The sequence below is a fragment of the Amblyomma maculatum genome, chromosome 1 (genome assembly GCF_055883805.1).
Source record: "Amblyomma maculatum isolate TAMU_Amacu chromosome 1, ASM5588380v1, whole genome shotgun sequence".
In the NCBI taxonomy this organism is placed as follows: Eukaryota; Metazoa; Arthropoda; class Arachnida; order Ixodida; family Ixodidae; genus Amblyomma; species Amblyomma maculatum.
Window position 1 is genome coordinate 227,108,935 of NC_139344.1, and position 19,767 is coordinate 227,128,701.

The 19,767-nt window shown below is 44.3% G+C and overlaps 1 long non-coding RNA gene across 2 annotated transcripts; it reads right to left on the reverse strand.

Annotated features, from left to right (window-relative positions):
* Positions 1-4,795: 4,795 nt before the first annotated feature.
* LOC146205785 (uncharacterized) lies at positions 4,796-14,738 on the reverse strand. Of its 2 annotated transcripts, none has more exons than XR_014704259.1 (3): positions 13,439-14,738; positions 11,916-12,158; positions 4,796-6,673 (listed from the first exon to the last, which is right to left on the reverse strand). It is a non-coding gene; the product is annotated as an uncharacterized LOC146205785 (long non-coding RNA). The 2 variants fall into 2 exon arrangements; XR_014704258.1 differs by lacking the exon at positions 4,796-6,673 and having other exon boundaries at positions 12,022-12,158; positions 13,439-14,383; positions 14,468-14,738.
* Positions 14,739-19,767: the final 5,029 nt, after the last annotated feature.

Consider the following 19,767-nt stretch of genomic DNA (forward strand, 5'->3'; position numbering starts at 1 on the left):
TTTTGCAAGGTTTGTCTCTCATCTTGATTTATTGTTATGTGCTAGTTAAGCAATTTTTAAGGCATCTGCTCAGACTTACTTTGCAGTTTTGGCACGGGCCGTCGTGGAAGCGCAGGCCGGGTCCGGGACATGTAATCATTGCCGATGGGCTTGGAACCATGGGCCCGGGATGGTCTTCAAACGTGGGCCAGGGAAGGGGCTGGAAAATCCAACCCGTGCAGGGCTCTAGTAAGGAGTGTAAGAAACTAAAGGTACAGGAAAAAAAAAAATCACACACACATAAGGGGAGTTCAGTAGCGAGTTCATTACTTTGCAGCACCGCTACGTGGTCTCCGTGCTACAATGGAGTTGTCTAAACGGTATTTACGTTATCATTTCTGTTGTCTCAACAGAGCTTATCCTTTTGTCGTACCCGACGCAAACTAGGTAAAATTTCATCAAGGGTACGCAGAACATCATACATATAGCTGCCGCTTTTGGCTGTAAAAGGTTCAGTGCTAGTTTCGAGCTTTTGGTGCTCAATATGTATCACTAGTTTCAAGCTAGTGATGCTCGAGCGATATCATAGGCAAGTATTTCACCCGGATGTGATCAAAACGAACAGCGTATGGAGAAGCTGGGCCAAGAACGAAAAAAGCATAAAATTAGCTTCGTCGCCCTAAGCAGCTAATCACTGACAAGTGCCGTGAGTATCTGGTTGATAGAAGACAAAGCATCAAGCGCCAGTTAGCAGCATCATAAGACAGTGCAGTGCTCGCCTTCAACCGTGCTAAATTGGCGCGTGCTGTAAGTGCATACCTTGGCACAAATCCCTGCAGTATGTGACAAATAAGAGCGGTAAGCGGACAGCATATAATCACGAACATTGTACGCAAATGGGGCAGCTAAAATTTGAACATGGCGGCACCTTCATTGGCATGCTTTGTCTACAACTAAACAAATCTTTTCACAGACCGGGCACTAACCTTTCTGTACCGAAGCCGCAGCAGATGTGCCAGGGTTGTTCATGGCGCGCACACCAGTCAGTTCGATCGCACCCGTCCGTGCCTCGTTTACTACAACAAAAGCCACGGCACCAAACCGCCGCCGCGGCACCGGCGGCAACCTCAGGCAGGGCGGTTGGCGGGCGATGAGCGGTGGCCCGCCGGCACGCCGTGCCCCCAACTAGGGACAATCCGACCTAGGGATTGCTAGGGATTCAGGGCGGCTGTCCAGCAAAAATCCAGGCAACACTGGCATTATTCATGGCGGGTTTTAGCCGCTCCCGTCCAGGGCAGCAACATATCCTCCTTTCCACTTTGGTCCTGGGCGCGCATGCGCAGTTCACGGAGCCGGCTCTCTGCAACATAGAGTTTCCTACTCTTACCTAGAGGGAAAGCTGGGCTGCCATCTATGGGAGTTTACATGGAGTATCCAGACGACCGGTTCAGCCACCATGGGCGCTCAAAGCATCATGGGCCGGAGAGCTACCGAGTGCAGAACTACAACTTTTGGCCAAAACTAATGCAAAGATAAAAGTTGTTCTACAGTAAATAATGTTCTAACATTCAATTTTGTGACTATAAATTGCAAAAAGAGAGAGAAACAGCATGTCAGTGCGAAATTTATCCAATATAAGCGATCGCTCGCTCTCCTATTGGCTGAGTATTAAGCTGCGCGGAAACCAAAATTTCGCACCTGTTGAGCATACCATAAAAAGAAAAAAGTTTTTGAAAATATATACGGTTGCTTATTTACTTCAAGAAGATTTTGATGGCATTTTAGAAAACCGAAACTGTTTATTGGCGCAGTCTTCTGTTGCGTTTGCACTACTGTGGCTTTTGCGCACTACGTTTGTAGTCTGCTACTGCTCGTCTGCTCGCGGCGCGCGCTATTTGACGGCTCTCACCACGTCTTGGCGTTGTGCGTACGGACTCTGCAAAGAGAACCACAAAGTACGAAGCGGAAGCCTGTCCTATCACAAGTAAGTACCTGGCGTATATATTTACCACTGCTTATCACGTTGGTATTTCCGTGAATTCGTGAAGTCGCGTCTGCAATGCGCGCGGTGACTGCCCGGCTTCGAAATGGGTGGGAAAATTTCAACTGCGGGTAAGGTAACTGTAGCTTGTCGAAGTAATTGGCGCTTCTAAAAGGCAAGTGTCGGCACGAGAAATGTGCAGAGTTTGACAGTAGCAGGTTCTGAAGTTTAAAATTCACAACAAAAAAGCGTTCTTTCATTTTCTCACCTGTTCATTGCAGCTAGCAAGTTAACTCTAAAATACAAAAAAAAAAAAAAAAAAAGCTTTTTTTTTCGGTTTCTCACCTGTAGCAAATGTGTTCAATGCACAGGTTCCCACTGGACAACTCCGACTTACTTTCGAAATGGCTGCAAGCGATGGGGCAACCAGACTTCAGGCCCAGCAGATACCAAACACTTTGCTCGGCTCATTTCTTAGCAAGCGATTTTAAAGCAGGGCGTCAACAATGTGTGCTTCATGAAGGAGCAGTGCCATCGCAGTTTCAACACAACACTGGATGCACACAGGTAGTTATGCACACATGCATGTACTTTTGGGGGGTTTCAACAATTAACAAGCACATATCTTAAAAAAGAATAGCTTGTAGAGGCCAAATGTCAATATACAGTTTCTTGGCTCGGCACAGAAAAAATGAAATTTATCTTCTTTGCCTAGATGATGCAGTGCAGGCACAGCACTAATCAGGAAGTGATGCAACTTACTGTAGTTGCCATGAAGGATGGTACCATTAATATTACCATTAATATTTAAAAACATTGAGCACATTCAGCAGGTACCTATAAAGTTGTGTGGGATAATGTGACACTACAACTTGAGACAACCTCTTGGCCTGATTTATTACAAGTGGCAATGGTCTTACACCACAGATTTTAAAGACGTATGGCAATTGCAGACAAGTAAGTTTAACATGGACGCCTTTTGCTCCCAGGAAGTACCACAGCACAGTGGATGTGCTGACACGGCTTCACAGGAACAACCAACACCACCACCAGGCTCAGGAGACATACCATGTGCTGCAATCTCCCTGCTAACAGTTCAACAGCCATCAACCAGTCACCAAAACTCAGCAGTAAAACATGACCACACATACAGCCGCGAAATAACCGAGGACAGGGTGAAGCTGCTGGAAGAAGGTCTTACGTCTGCCCGAAAGAAATTGAAAGTGCTGCACGAAAAAACAACAAGATATGAGAAAAAAAGTGGAACATTACTGAATGTCATTGAGGAGATGAAGGTGAAAAATTTGATTTCCCAAGAAGCTGAAAAAAAGTTTGAAGAGTTTCAGAACCTCCCACAAGAAATTCTAAAAGGATGGGGAGAAAATGCAGCTGCTGAGCATTCCTGTCGCAGGAGGTATAATGACGAGATGAAAAAATTTTCTTCCACACTTTACTACTATTCGCCACGGGCTTATGAATACTTGGGCAGGCTGTTTCCTATGCCTAGTGCACAGGCGATCAGGAAATGGCTACAAGTTGTAAGTGGCTGGCCAGGCTTCACTGCTGAAGCACTCAATGATCTAAAGGTCAAACATGGGCAAGATTCACCACGGGAGCAACTGTGCTCTATACTACTTGACGGGATGAGCATAAGGAAGGCATGTGAGCTTGATGCTTCCAGTGGCCGTCTCATCGGTTATGTAGACCTGGGGCACTCGCCAGAAAATGAAGATTTCAATGATGCACCACTAGCAACAGAGGCACTAGTGTTCATGGTCGTTGGCATAGCAGCACCGTGGAAGATGCCATTTGGTTATTTTCTCAATGCTGGCCTCTCCGGGGAAGTGCTCAAGAACTTGCTCCTTGATGGCATCCACTGCATAACTGAGTGTGGACTGACAGTAGTGGCTGTCGTATGTGACTGCCTCAGCGCGAATGTGTCAATGGCAAAGCTGCTTGGATGCCAGGTTCACGAGCATTCATACAAAGACCTGAAGACCTTCTTTCCCCACCCAGAAAATCAGCATCAAAAAACCTTCATGCTATTTGATGCCTGCCATGGCATAAAGCTGCTCAGGAATCTCCTTGGCGACAAAGGTGTCCTAGTCAGCAGCTTCTATGGGGTAAGAAATGCTATATTTTAGCAATGAGAACTGATAAGTGTATTCAGCTGTCAACAAAAAGAGAAATTTGAAGGGCACTTAAGCTACGTCTTTAAGAGTATGCTGCGACAGCATTAATGACTCTTGTCTGCAGCTGCTCTTGTGGATGCACACATTTTGTTACTCGCTCAATCACTAATTCTGTAATTTATGCCTCTATAATATCACATACACTCATTAGCATATAGTTGTAAGTTACCATACTGTACGGGTGACCAAGGGACAAAAATATAAAGCACCAATTCAACAAAGCCATATGATGTGCCTGTGTGGCCTAAGGACAGCACATTTGATTGGGAATCCAAGGGCGGTGGGTTAGATTTTCATCTCCTCCCAACATAAGGTCTTGTGATGTCACATAACCCTATCGGTGGCCCATTGTTTCACCTACGAACTCGCATAGTTGTGGCCATGACTTTTCAGCTCGCAATGCTGGCAGCAGCAATGCTAGAAATATTTGCTGCAGAATGGGACCTTTAATGGTGTTGTGTTAAAACAGCTTATGCACTGCCTCTATAAAATATATTAAATAGCCTGCTGTTCATAGTTTCCCACACAAGCTAAAGCCACTAACACAGCTGCACTTACAAATGTGAAGACTAAGGGAAGTGAAAAGAAGTTTAAATGACTGTAAATGACTAAGCTATAAGGAATAACATTCACATCAGGCTTGTATGTCTGAAAGACAATGCCCTTGCCAGTGCCAAAGCTTTGTTCATATAGCATGACTAGGCTACCGAAGCAAATAGCATAAATACAGTGGCTGCGTTTAAAATAAAAGTATGTAGCTGACGAACATTTTGCTTTTATGTCAAGCAAAAATTTCCTTTTGCTTGAATTTAAATCTTGAGTGACATTATGGAAAATAATATAAAACAAACCATTAAAGAGGCTGTGCTCACTGCAATCACTTTTCATAATAATGAACGGCCTAAGGGAAGATAGGTACAACTGTTTTGCCGACAGGCATTCATCTGTAACAAAATTATATTTGGATCCAAAAGTTGTAGTTAATCGTAGTATTGCATCTTGTTTAAAAATGATTTGTTGGTTTATAGGGTTTAACATCCCAAAGCAAATGAAGCTATGAAAGATGAAATAAGGGGGCTCCAGAAATATTGACCATTTGGGTTCTTTAACATGCACAGACTGTAATCGCACACCGGCGCCTTTCTTTTCGCCCCCATCGAAAAGCTGCCACCACCACCAGGAGTCAATCTCACATCATTGGGTAGTCGTGCACCCTAACCACTGAGCTACCACGACAAGACGTTTACAGAAAAAAAGATGGCCTTCAGCAAATGTACTAGCATTTGAAAATTTGCTCCCATCTAGCTTATAACCTGGTCTGCAGTGAAAGTAACCTCCTCAACATAACTATGCGGAAAGCAATAGCATAAGGCAAGTGCAATTATACTGCTGTGCTCCTTTAACGAAATCATTCATGCAATGTTTTTCTACTCAACTCTCCCTGTTTAAGGATATCCTTCACTCTGCCGCTTAACTCATGCTTTATGGTGCTTAATGTCCCAAAGTGAAGCCACTGTAGCAGAGTTCCAGATAATTTCGACCAGATAGATTTATTTATTATGCACCAACAATGCACAGCACAAGGCTGTCTTGCATTTCACCTCCACCAAAACATGACCACAATAACTGGGGTCAGTCACTGGCCGCCCAACTCAGTGATTAAGCACTGAAACCCCCGAGCCACTGCAGCATGATATGCTTAACTCAGTAATGAAAAATTATACGGTGGTAGAAGATTAGTCAAGATTTCAACTGTGCTTTGCGGTGAATATTACCTTAGGATACTGCAGAAGTAAAACGACATGGATGTCATTTTAACACTGCAGAAACTAAAGAAAGGCAAACAAGCTGTTTAGTGTTCAAGAAACTGTAAATGCCAAGGCAGTTAAGATGGCTTTGCAATTAACCCAAAATCCTGTGGCCCTTTACTTCACAGACTATCCAGTGGGAACACATTGTGCGCCTCCATGAGCTGCAGGATAAGGAAGGGCTACGTGCAGCCAACAAACTTTCAAGAGCCCACATTGAGTACTATCGACAGGTGAGGTAACCTCTGTAAGGTCGCCAGCAGAAGTTTAATATCCTGCTTTTTTCTTCCTTTAATAGGTGATGAAAGTTAAGCTAGCCGCACAGGTATTCAGCAGCTCTGTCAGCAAGGCCCTAGAGTTTGCCTCACGGCTGCAACTCCCAGACTTTGAAGACTGCAGTGGAACAGCCAAGTTTATTGCCATGGTTGATCGGTAAGACCTACGATAGGTTGCTTTGCATGTATTTTGTAAGGTACTGTAAACAATGGCATATGGTTAGGTTAACGCAAAAACAATTTTCAGGACATAAGGTATGCAAAACCTCTAACTGTCCCACTTTAAACAAGGAGACATAAATCAATAAGACAATGTTTTATTTACCTTAAGGCTAATTCTTAATGCTACAAGGGTCACAACTCGGACAGGTCTAGCAATGCTGAACATGTTTAAATTTCTCTGCCTGTATCCACAGATTGTGATGATTAAGGAAGCGGCTGAAATGAAAATAATCAGGATCTAAAAATAGCAATTCAAGGGAAAACAAGGCACAGTAAAATAAGAAAACGACCAACAAAATTTTATGGTGTAATGATTTCACACTAAATGGCAACCTTAAGAAGTAGTAAGCAGCAACTAACTCCAGTTACAGTCAGAGATGAAGCCTGTTCTCTGCACAAGGCCTTCATTTGTATTTGTGTTATATCACACAAAGTGGGCAAGGCACTATTGGCATGACAGTGCGCTATTACAGCTCCGATGTCTCAACATAGTGAACACCTTGCCTTTAGCCCACCTTGTCTATTTATAGTAAGCGCTCGTTTTTTGGCTAACAAATTGTGCAGACGAAACGTTCAGACGAAAATGCTTACACAGCCAGGCGACTGGCAGATACCCTGTAAATAGCTTTCTGTTGTTCAAAACCCCTATGGCTAGCTTTGGGGTATCTCTTAATGACCTATTTACATGTACAAGCAATATCCTATTGAGCTCGGGCCTATAGTATAAGCCTGTAAAGGGTAATATTTGTAATATAACAATGTATAAAATACATGCATGTGCACAGTTTACATTTGCACAGGTATCATTAAAGGATATGTGCCTGAAACTAGACATATCTCAACTATGCTCACTTCAGAAAACCCTCTTTTGGGCCGCCTGCACAAGGACTGAATGCCTATGACATGATGCCGCAGGTGCCGTCATCTACAAAGGCACCAGTTTCTGGGTGATGCACCTTTGGTGACAGCACTCCACAAACCTTGTGTCACTGAGACATTGAGAATATGCCTGTATAAGGTTAATGGCAGTAATGTGCAAATATTTAAGCAGAACTTAGGTCTTGCTTATACATAAATTCTTAGAAAATGAGATGCCTATCATAGCATATGAAAATAAAAATTCATATATCATATTATGCTTTACGAACATGAATAATTCATTCAGCTTGCACTGGTGTACAAGAATATGCAGAAAGCTAACCATTTAGCATTATCTTTCAGGACATTTGACCACTTAAACTCCTGCAACCCAACAGCCAAAGGGTTCAAGGCACCACTGCGGCCGTCAACACTCCAGTATCAAGGAGAGGTGATGGAGGTTGCAGGGAAGCAACTAATGGACCTTCGGCTACCAGATGGAACACCGGTAGCTCAAGACGGCAGGCGCATGTCTGTGATTGCACTAGCATTCACGCTGAAGAGTGTGTCACAGCTGGCAAAGACACTCTTTGATGCTGAACTATGCAGGTGAGTGCGCATCTATGCTACAGTCACATGCTGCATATCCCTAAACAGTTCACTGACAACATTAACTCAGTTCATGACGCAAAATGTCATGTGCGCACATTGAGTTTTTGTGCATTTTGGCATGCTCATTTTTTGTGTTTCATATAATTGTCAGCAACTAGATTGTTAACACTGGTGTTATGATGTGATACTCGTAATAATTAATAGAAAAGACCAAGAAATAGCCTACACTAGGATACTCAACACTATGTGTGTGATTCTGGCAGTGAACAAGCAGCGCGTATATATTGCCTGATTATTCCAACTACAGCTATTGAGACGGCAGGGGTAAAAGACAAATTAAGACACAAGCACACCAGCCCTTTTCCCTTTAGCAGAGACGAAAGTCTCTGCTAAAGGGAAAAGGAGTGGGAAATAGGGCAACACTCAATGTTAACGCTTCACATGCACTGACAAATCACAAAAAGAAACATTAAAAAAAAGTGATTACTGCTAAATGCCATAACCTGACCTTTTTCATAGCACTTATAGAATCCTTTATGCAGTATATTGTTCGTCTAGTTGGTTTATGCTTCATTAGTGACCTTCATTCATACAAAATAATAAAAAATTTCAACTTAATTTCTTGAACCCATCCCGTATTCAGTTCGAGCTCAATTTAAGCAAATGAGTACAATTGCAAGCAAATGAGTACAAGTACATAAAGAAACAAGGCAGGTTATAGTTACACCGACATGCTTTTTCACACTGCAAATATAGTATGCAGCAAGGTTTGCCTCCAAACACACAGGAGTGCTGTAATGGCCAAAATGAGTGTACTGGTATGCGTTTCACTGCTGTGGTAAGTTAGATAACAGTAGATAAGAGTTAGCAAAATTTTTCATGCCAAAGCTGCAAATCAAGCTGGAGACGGTGTTGCTTCAAATACGCTTCCTCTATCCAGTAAAAGGGCACAAAACCTGACGCCGTGCTTTGGTTGTAAAAACATTTTTAGGCTTTTGCATAACTTAAGTAATGATATATCTAAATTCATGCCGCCAATTGTATGCAGCCATAGGGGTGCGCAGGGTTCAGCATTAGGGCGAGCCAAGTTTCAACACAGTGCCCCTCGCACTGTGTTGAAACCAAAATGCAGCGAAAAGATGAAGACTGGTTACAAAACATTTATCTTCATCATCATCAGCCTGACTATACCCACTGCAGGGCGAAGGCCTCTCCCATATTCCTCCAATTTACCCAGTCCTGCGCTAGCTGCATCCACTTGACGCCTCCTAACTTCTTAAACTCATCCGTCCACCTACCTTTCTGCCGCCCCCTGCTGCGCTTTCCTTCTCTGGGTACCCTGTTTGTTACCCTAAGCGACCATTGGTTATCCTCTCTTCGCACTACATGTCCTGCCCATGCCCATTTCTTCTTGATTCTTCTTCTTGACATTTATCTTATAGTGATGGAATACAACAAGCACTTAAACATGTATAAAAAACAAAGCACCTTTTGCCATGGATGCAGAAGATAGATGACATTGATGGTAGTACACCGGGTAAATTGGAGGAATATGGAAGAGGAGTTCGCCCTGCAGTGGGTATAGCCCGGCTGATGATAATGATGCAGAACTAAAAATGATGCAACGAAACGCTTCCTGAAACAGTTTCTTGAGTCCTTGGCTTTCCAGAGGCAAGGGTGGCAAGTAAGCAGTTCTTGAAACACATCACGGGTCCTCTGCTGTAAGTATCGACAAAAAACTTGCACGGCCAATAACTCTCCAAATGATGACAGAGGTCCGAGATAATAAACGTACAGAGCAGATCTGGCAACCACCTTAGAGGATTAGGGGGCAGCCGCTCCTGGTGCACATGTCTATGCTTGCAATCTTTTGCCTCTTGCTTTATCACATGCACCAAGCAGAGATAAACAGTGCTAAATGTGATTCCTAATACTGTTAGTGCTGTACAGACAGAGCAAACTCAATAATAGGAGAATCAGCACAGCACAATAAATGTTTACTTAGCCTCTGCAATGGTGGCAATCTAATGTATGCAGTGCTCACCAGTACTTTTGACATTCTTTTATGCAAGAAATTCAACTTCTCATTTTTCTCGGCGCATACTCAGTGGGCAGAAATTTTCCCATAGTAGATCAAATCTTCCATTCTGCACTTAATGATGTCACACAAAAAAATGAGAACTATTTATTTTACCACAGAATTTTCATACTTTCATTGATAACGGCAATATCTTAAACTTCATTACACATCTGGTTGCTACAGAAAAAGAACTAGAGGGATTCAACACAGCTGTACCGGATGTTGAATTGTTGATATAAGACACACGGCTGGTTTCAAATTGTTTATTTCAGTGATTTCTTTAATGCTGTAATGAATAATAACATAGCCACTGTAGTAAACTGTTGCAGTTTCTTTTATAAGCAAAAATTAAAAATGATCTAGAAGAAAGGAAAGGTGCAGTCCATGTCACACTTCTCGGTGGACACGTGAACCATGCCATAAAAGAATGAAGGAGGCATTGAAAGAAGGAAAGAAAGAGCTTCAATATCAAAGGGCTGTAGAAAATAGCGGCAGCCAGCTAAATTTAACAACCACTGCTTATGTAATGTGCCTGGCCCACCAAATCTGGTGCATTTGGTCACAGCGCACACATATGGGACAAAAGACAAAGGTTGCATGTGTGTGGAACCACTGTCTTTTGTCCCATTCACGTGCGCTGGGACCACATCATTCCATACCAACTCGCCAAGATTTCCACTTCACTCTAACCTGTCATCCACTCATGCCACTCATGTTTGAATTGGCACCACCTTGAGAATAGTGTTCCTATGGAGGCTCCCTAGTTCGAATGCAGTTACTGATGATGTGATGTCACTGCAGGTTGTAAAGATCTGTAGGTGTCTGATGTCATTGCAGAGCCATCTACTATGGCAGCTCTTTTTCTTCCTCCTTTAACTCCCTTCTTCTTTCTGTTACAATGTGGTTCAGGTGTTCACCAGGAAGTGTGACAGATACTGTGTCTTTCCTTTGCAACACCCTAAGAATGGTGTCCATATGGAGGCTCCCTGGACTACCCCTCCTCTCCATGGCAGCAGGCATGTGGCACAGCATACGTGCCCAGCAACACTTGAAATTGCGGCATCAAATGATCATAACGAACGTGGGCAGCGGAGCATAAAAGCTGTAGGCAAAGCTACCCGTTCCTCTGCCACCTTCACTGAGTCACTCTATGAGTGAATGTTTTTTATGCTCCCTTTAATCTGCCTACACCTGAAAATAATCCTTCTACCATGCATCCAGAAAGCAAGCAATGAACCAGTATCTGCAATCCAAATAAAGAGCTTAAGGATACCGTGCCATGCCTTCACTGTTCAGTTACTGTCATGACTATGCACACAATGGATACACTTTACCGAAAGCCACATTTTTTTATCATGATTCGGAAGGGGGGGGGGGGGGGGGGTTCGCCTTTACACAATATGCGGTCCCATGCGTAGAAGTCAAATTACTTGCAACTTTCAAACTACTAGGAGAGTGTAGGGACACCACACTGAAAGCTGTTTCAAATGGCACATTGTTGCAGAACAGTGTGTGCTGGAAAACAATGCTCATAGTAAGTAACAGGCCGCTGTTATCACCTGGCAACCCCTAGAGGAGAGTGCTGCACAAGACAATGTGTGGATATGACAACCACACTGATTTTTTGTTAATGTTTCATATTATCTGCTCTCAAGTTAGGGGAGCAGCCCTAAGCAGCCCTGGAGCAGCCCAACATCAGTCACAACTTGTCTCCCACACATACAGAAATACCGAGAAAGCAATAAAGAGGAAGGGGACAGATACCAATTACAGGTACACATTTGTACCCAACAGAGGAAAGCTGAAAGGATAGAAAAAGATTAGCCAACAGAACAATATTGGGAGTTCAAAAAGGGACACATGAGCTCATAAATAAATTCACAAAACCACTGCGCTCCTCACACATACCATCCACCATGTTGCTTGCAGGTACATTTGCACGAGGAGGCTCACACAGGATCCCCTGGAGATGTATTTCAGCTGCATCAGGCAGCGCGGTGGCTGGAACAACAATCCGTCGCCTGCCCAGTTCCGGCATGCCTACCGAAGCACAATTGTGCATGCAGCTGTGGTTGCTTCAAGGAACTGCAACGTCTCCACAGAGCTGGAAGGCATTTCCTTATCCAGGAGCCAGCGACAGCAGATCAGGCCCTGCATGGAAGACAGCTGCTATGGATTTCAACTGCCAACATCTACACTGCCACAGTTGCTGCTTGACCACGACTACTTTGCTCTAAGCGAATTCAAAAGCAAAGTGGTTGAGTATATAGGTGGCTACGTCGTCAGGGCAATTAGCAGCACCCTTCATTGCGCTGAATGTGCTGCTCTCCTTGTGTCCGACAGCATAAGTAGTCTGTTAACATTGATTAAGAACCTGGGCGGCCTCATTGAGCCATCACGCTTTGTCCACGCTGCAATGCATGCTGCTGAAAGAATGCTCCAGCAAACACCAGCTGTTGAAAAGCATAATGTGACTGAACTCACACTAAAAGCGTTTAGAGAATTTGTGCAGCAACACAAAGCCATACTGGAGGAATGTGCACACTACACTGAAGATCCACACCATGTCATCACCCTGACACGAGTGGTGCAAAAAAAGTACATTCGATTACGGCTCCGAGAGATTGCCCGCCGTGTCACCGAGAAAAACCGTGGTGCTTATGTCAGGCATCAGTTCACAAAACGTGTGCTTTTTGCACACCAGTGAACAGTTTGCCCATGCCCTTTCTGCAACAGTGTTTTTTTTTTGTTTCTTCAACGATTTACGTTCAACACGTTAACTATTACAGTGTGCAGCATTCATCCTTAAAGGACCAGCTTTTAGGTTAGGGAATTACTTTTTTAAGCACATTGTTTTTGCTTAGTGAACAACTGCCAGCTAGCATTTCTGCCCAGGCACGCATGTGGATTGAAAGAGTGAATGCTAAAACTGACAAATGGCACTTCTGGCCAGGCATCTGTGTGGACTGAGAGAATGAATGTTAAAACTGACAACTGGCATTTCTGCCAAGGCACTTGTGTGGATTGAGACAGTGAATGTTAAAACTGACAACTGGCATTTCTGCTCAGGCACTTGTGTATACTGAGAGAGTGGATGCAAAACTGACAACTGGCATTTATGCCCACACACTTGTGCATACTAAGAGAATGGATGTAAAAACTGACAACTGGCATTTATGCTTAGCTACTTGTGTGTACGCAATAGTGGATGCTGTGAAGTGGTCCCTGTAAACACTGAAGCCACTCATGTGGGCTCCGAGTAGACGCTATGGAGTGGTCCCTGCTTGTGACATCTGCGGGTTGTGCACCGACAGTGCAAAGTTACAAGAGTGGAATGTGTGTGGTGTTCGTTCAAAGTGAAGTGAGTGTGTGAAGTGTTTCTGCTGCATGACAGCGTGCCCGTGTTTTAACGTTTTTGCCTTGACACTCACCTAGAAGTGGCCACTCAGGTCACAGCAAAAAACTTTTGGGGGGAAGGGCAGGAGAAGTCGAGCCCTGGGGTCGTAGCTGTGCCCCGCCGCTCTCGCCTCCTCGTGGTTCCCCCTGGGAAACGCTGGGGCATTGGCAAAAGCCTTATTGGCATCAGCCTTTGCCTCAGTAGGCCAAAGAGAGCGGAAATCAGTGCCTGATCAAGCATTCTTAGAGGTCGTATAGCCCACAAGCCATCTAAATTCAAGGATGAAGCAAACGACTGTAGGCAATATTAAAACAGCTATGCATAGGAATAAACGTAACAGTGCGCGAAACATGCAAAATATTGAAAAAGAGATGGTAAAGGCCTAAATGTGCATACGAATACCAAGGTTACCACGATTAAGAAGTTAGGAAAATTGGGGTTTGAATGCACGACGAGCACCACTTTGCGTGCGCTGCCTCAGCTTGTTCATGCGCAACAGGAATTTTATCGGTGTCGCCGAATTCAAGCAAGCGCTCGGATTTTATCGAATCGAGCAATAGTACGCAGCGGTGAATTGGTCATTCGGCAGGTAAGCCCAGCCAGGCTTGATGTCAAATTCGCGTTCGCAAGTTTCAATTATGTATAGAAAAAAAAAGGGGGCGGCTAGTTGGATGAAAGTAAAGTTTTGACTATCCAGAAGGGCACCTTTAAGACAGATGGGCCTTTGGCGCATATGTCACACTACAAATTGGAGTGCTTACTCGGCGCCTATATTGAAAAATGAACAAAGTGCTAGCGAAAACAAGCAAAGGTTTGCGTAGGTGCCGCGTCCGCTATCAGCTGCGATGGGGAGTAAAACAGGTCAAATCGCTTCACTTGGACGAACCTGGACGAACTGACGCGTTTTGTCGCTCTTGCAGGCCACAGCGTGCGTAGTACAAACACCCGTTTGCCGAGCAAACCTTCGGCTACTCCAGACCTATGATAAAAAATATACGCCTTTATTCATGCATAAAATACGACCATGATGCATGCAAATCGTTCAGAAACAAATCGATCGGACTTGCGCTTAGCGTCCGCTTTCTTTCTTTTAACCACAATGCCACAATTAAGGTGTTTTCAACACGGATCCACCCTCCTCTTTTCTATCAAGCAGCACGTCCCGAAAAACCATGCAGGAATTCCTTCCTCCATGCGAAAAACAGCTCCGTGTGACAGTGTGTGCGTGAGGGATACCACAGTAACACCACTCCGCGCACCCGAGAAAAACCGACTGTCCCGCAACAAGTAGCTCACCGGCCCATGATTCTTAGCGCGCCCATGGTGGCTGAAGTGCAGCGCCCTCAGCTTTCCCTCTAGTTAGGGTGCGTTCCAATACCCCCTCGTAGACGTCTACTTAGACGGCTACGCGAGCAGCCGCCATCTTGGGACGCGTTCCAATTCTCGCGAAGCAGTCTCGCGAAGACGGCTTCGCCGAAGTCAACATCGATGCAGACTACTTTGCTGTCTAAACATGGCGGACAGAGCGCGTTTCGCGCTGAGTGAGTCGCGCGTGCGGTGGTTGCAGTAGCTGTACGGTGGTCGTGCTCTTTGCGAACGTCGGAGTATGCGATCTTTCAAACGTGAGTTGTTACGTCAATGTATGCGCTAGCTAGAGGCTAATTTAGCTGTCTTTATGGTCGTGAGATATAGCACTGCAGATTCTTTTACCGCGCTAAGAGGAAAGCGTGCGTTGGATGCTGTTGGTCTTCTTTTTTTAACTTGTCGACGACTTTCTTCAGTCTGCTTCAGTCTTGATGTTATCGACGAACTCGTCGCACCTCGCCGGGAGTCAGGACGGCTGCTGCACAGCGCACGTGTGTGCTTCTATCTTGCTGTAGTAGCCGTGGCAAACTCTTCCGCGGATTTTCAGTTAATCTCGGAAGAACGAACTCGCCTGACGATGCCGACTTGTTGCGCATTGATTTTTTTGTGCCTGTACATTATTAAAACAAGTTGTCTTTGGTTTCCTCGTCTAGTGACTACAGACAACAGGTGTAACGGCACAGTTTTTCGTTTGCTGTAGCCGGTTATCACCTTTCGTCCGTAATCGCCTCAAGTTTACAGTATTTTGCATGTTTTCATTTTTACAGCTGTGTGAATGAGACATCTGAGAAGCATGTACACTTCAGCATCAGTAATAAAAAAGGAAAAACGGACTAACGTTATCTTCCGTCAATTCGTGAGCATGCTCATTGCGTGAGAAGTCTGTCTGCTACAAGTTAACCTACTAATAGTCCATCTACATTGTGGCGATTACACATGTAATATTGTTGCTGCAAAAAATCGGCGAACCGTTAAAAACGTGATTTTTACCTGTATTGTCGTAAATCTTTAAAGAAAACAGCGTTATAATAGTTGTACAAACTTTTTAGTTCAACCTTTATGCCGCGAGGTGACGCTAGGCGTAAACAGGTAGACGCGTTCCAATACGCGAACCTGTAGACGTCTACGTAGACGTCTACGAAGCAGTCTTGCTAGACGTCTAAGAATTGGAACGCACCCTTAGTGTAAGGAACTCTATGCTCTGCAATATAGTGAACTAGAATACTTTCTAGTGGCGCGAACGACGCCGCTGGGGCACGCCGTTTCTCATTGACGCCGCCAGGTGGCGCAACTGAAACATCTTCTAGTCAACTTTTCAATGCTTTCTTGCAATAGTGCGACATAGTATCGATACTTTTGCGCGTATATATAGTAATAAGTGCTTATTTTTCCCTGTGCTGATGTATGTAGACCTCCACCTATGTCATAAGTTTGGCTTTTCATTCGAAATTACTGTTTTTTTTTCACGGCTGCACTAGTGCGAAAGCGCTCTTATTTCGCTGGCGTCTGCTACGGCTTATGCGGGATGAGTTCTGTACTTATGTAACTTTCTGAGCCCCGCAGAGCCCGCTTTATTAAAGAGAAAACTCAACTGTCAGCAGCAGACTGGTAGCAGAGTGGCCAGGCACTGTGCGCATGCACGGATTCTCACATCTCTGTTCAGCCTCGCGCGTCGCAGTAACTTTCCTTTAGCCAAATAAGGATGGATAGTAAACTGCGCTGTTCGGTATGCACTGGTAACCAGGAAATACTGACTTTAGCGTGAGATCTGCGTAGCATTAGGAAATTTACCAAATGAAAAAGTGAGGAGCAGTTTCAGGATGTAGTTTAAACAGAAAGTGGTCACGAAAAAAAAAAAAAACTACGTTTTTTAAACGAGCCATCCGACGATGTTCTGTGGATATTCTCTTTTGTTCACTTCAGGATGTTGTTTTTTGACAGATAGTGGCCACAAAAAAAGAAAAAAAAAACGTTTTTTGAAACGAGCTCTCCGGAGATATTCTGTGGTGTTACCATTATTCTCTGTTCACAGCAGCAATATCTACTATAAACCATCGCTGTAAGCCAGGTGCTAATTAAAATCCTTTCATCATCTCATATGCATAACATATATGCCAAAAATACATACATGAGGAGGGCAGAGCAGTTTTATTTAGGTACTTCACAAGGCTTCTCCACTGCTGTTTTATTTTATTTGCATGGGACACAAGCCATCAACAATCAGTTGTTTTAATTATTGACTACACAAACAGTCCTAACAATGAGTTGTTTTGTGAAATTATTGACTACACAAACAGTCCTAAGAGCATCCATCTGCTCATCTTCAGGTGCTTTGAAGCTTGACATTGCGCTGGTTAATGCATTTTGTGAAAAAGTGCACGCGGGTACTTAAGCAGTGATTTCAGCTGCACCAATTTGACAGTGGTCAGAGCACCCAAGTTAGCAGGTTTGCTTGGCCAGTAGCGTATACTGTGTACAAGCTGTCTGCTTGAATTTAGACTGAAGCAGTTGTAAACACATACTCAAGGTCAGCCACAAAGTGGTATCTCTTGAAGGGTACAAAAGGCCTCTGTTGTCCTTAAAATTAGTAAAATTAACCAAGTTTAATACATGTGACATCTTTTTCTTTTCAGAAAAAGATTAAAGCCTTCCTCACAGTTAGTTTGAGGTAGGATTTGAGGTAGGATAGAGAGGCCACAATTGTATACAGCTGCCAGCCAACTGGCTCACCCCAGGCAATGTTTTTTGAAGTTAAGTAATTAGTAATTATTTTTTAATTGACTAACAGTTGCCTTTAGACAATAGCTGTGTTTGCAGAATTTGAGAGCGCCTTCTAAAACCTCCATTCCATTTATTTCCGATAAAGAAAGCCTCATCGTTTTTCCAAGCTCTAAAGAAAGCCCGCGAAATACAAAAATTATCAGCCTGTACAGCGCTGAGACTGGGCTGTTGAGTCACAGCCGCAGCTAATTTCTGTCACTCAAACCATGCACGGTTGGGAGCACTACAATATCGTAGCGCATGAATGCGTCAGTCACGTGATTTTTTTTTCTTTATTTCGCGGGCTTTCTATAGAGGTGGGAAAAACTATGCAAGTGAGGTTTTCTTTATCGGGAATAAATGAAATGGGGGTTTCAGAAGGTCCTCCCCAACTTTGCAAATCACATTTATTTGAACGCAATACTTAGTAAATTAGAATTGCAAATTGAAAAATTGCCTGCACCGTTTTTTTTTATCGATATTTATTGTCTTACGGCATCAGTAGGGTATGATATGAAGGATGATTAAATGATTAAATAAATATGCCAGCTAGAGATCCAAGGATATACCATGACTACGCGGAATTGAATTTAATTTAATCTGAGCTGTCTGCTTTATTGAGCCAGTGGTAGTATTCGAGATCACGCAAACAGTCGAAGCTTTCTTCCCCGAAGTCTTCCTTTTCTTCAGACCTGGTGCGCCAGGTGGCTGTCAGCAAGTGGTTTCTCTGGCCTATCTTAAATGGTTTATTTTTAACCCTTGGCTGAAGTTAACTTGGACACGCGGTATAAAATATGTCGGCTATCGTTTGGTGCCACAGGCTTAATAGCAAGAATCTGCACTGAGCACAACTCTCTGCAAAATCAATATTGCCCACATCCAGCCTTGGCTTAACGGGTTTGACGGTAATATATGCCGGACAACCCGGCTAGAGTGTATAGGCACCGCATCAGGTGCCAGTGATGGCTTTTCACGCGGTATATCCTCACTTCTGCCGTTGATCATATATATGCGTAGTCACGCAGCAGGATGAGATGTGGCTTGAAATGATGCTCACACACTGCCAATGTTTCTGTGAGAGGCTTTTCCTGCCTTCACAAGCTTCGTTTCCACTTTGTGCGATGTTTATTGTCCCTCGGAGCAGCAAACAAAGGTGACTGGAGCATCCGGATAGCCGCGCTTCGGCATCTCGGAGCAAAACAGTGCGAGTTGGTCTTTTTCCTGGCCATTTCGAACTGCGCATGGAGCTTTTGAAGAGCTGAGATGTCTTAGTTGCTGTGATGAAAGGCAGAACTGAAAGTTCGAGGGCAAAATCGCAAGAATGTGCAGACTGCACGGCGCGCCAAGCCTTGACTTCCCTTTGCGGAGGGGCACGCGGTCCTAGTAGCTACTAGTAGACGTAACTGCAGCGCCACCAGCGGCGGTCAGTGGCGGCCGGCGTGCAAGAGGCGCCCATTTTCCTTCCGTTCGCGCCACTAGAAAGTATTCTAGTTCACTATACTCTGCAAGTTCAGGTGACGATTTCCATTGATGGGCTATAGTGCCTAGAATATACTGGCTAGTGTGCTGAGGGCGCGCGCTGGCGTGTCCGCCGCGGTGATGCCTTCCCGCCGCCACCGCGGGGCGGCGCTACCAATAGCTAAGGTGCTATCGCTCCGCGTTCGCGGCCTCGGCAGCATAGGCGGCATATAGGTCCGGATAGCGTGCTGCGCTTTTCACTGCGAAACCTGTCTCTTGACGGTTTAAGCGCACTTTGTGTCTAAAAACAGTCTTGGTGGAAGACATTCATACCGTCTTAGTACTGTGCGGAGAGAATCATACGCTCAAATAGCGCTCGAGGAAGCGTTTAACAAATACTGTCTGGTCCATGTCTGCTATATATCTGTTTTATTTATTCAGCTGAACCGGATAAGGTCTTAAGCAGAACACATATTGTCTTCCTGATATCCAGCGAGAGAAGAAATTTGAGAAAACCACCTAAAGTTGACACGTTGGTTGCAATAGTTTGTTAATCTTTGATTAAACGATCGAGTCCGGGCCGGATTCAATATATTGCTATGAAATATTCCGATGACGATTTTATTTTATCTAGAGCCACTCGATTGCGATCCACATCGCGATTGCGGATGTAAGGTATCGTATGCATATTCCTTCTGAGTGAGCGCTCAGTCAGCCCAGGTGGTTGTCCCGAATTATGGGAACTATATTCTCAATCACGATCTAACCCGGAACGGATCG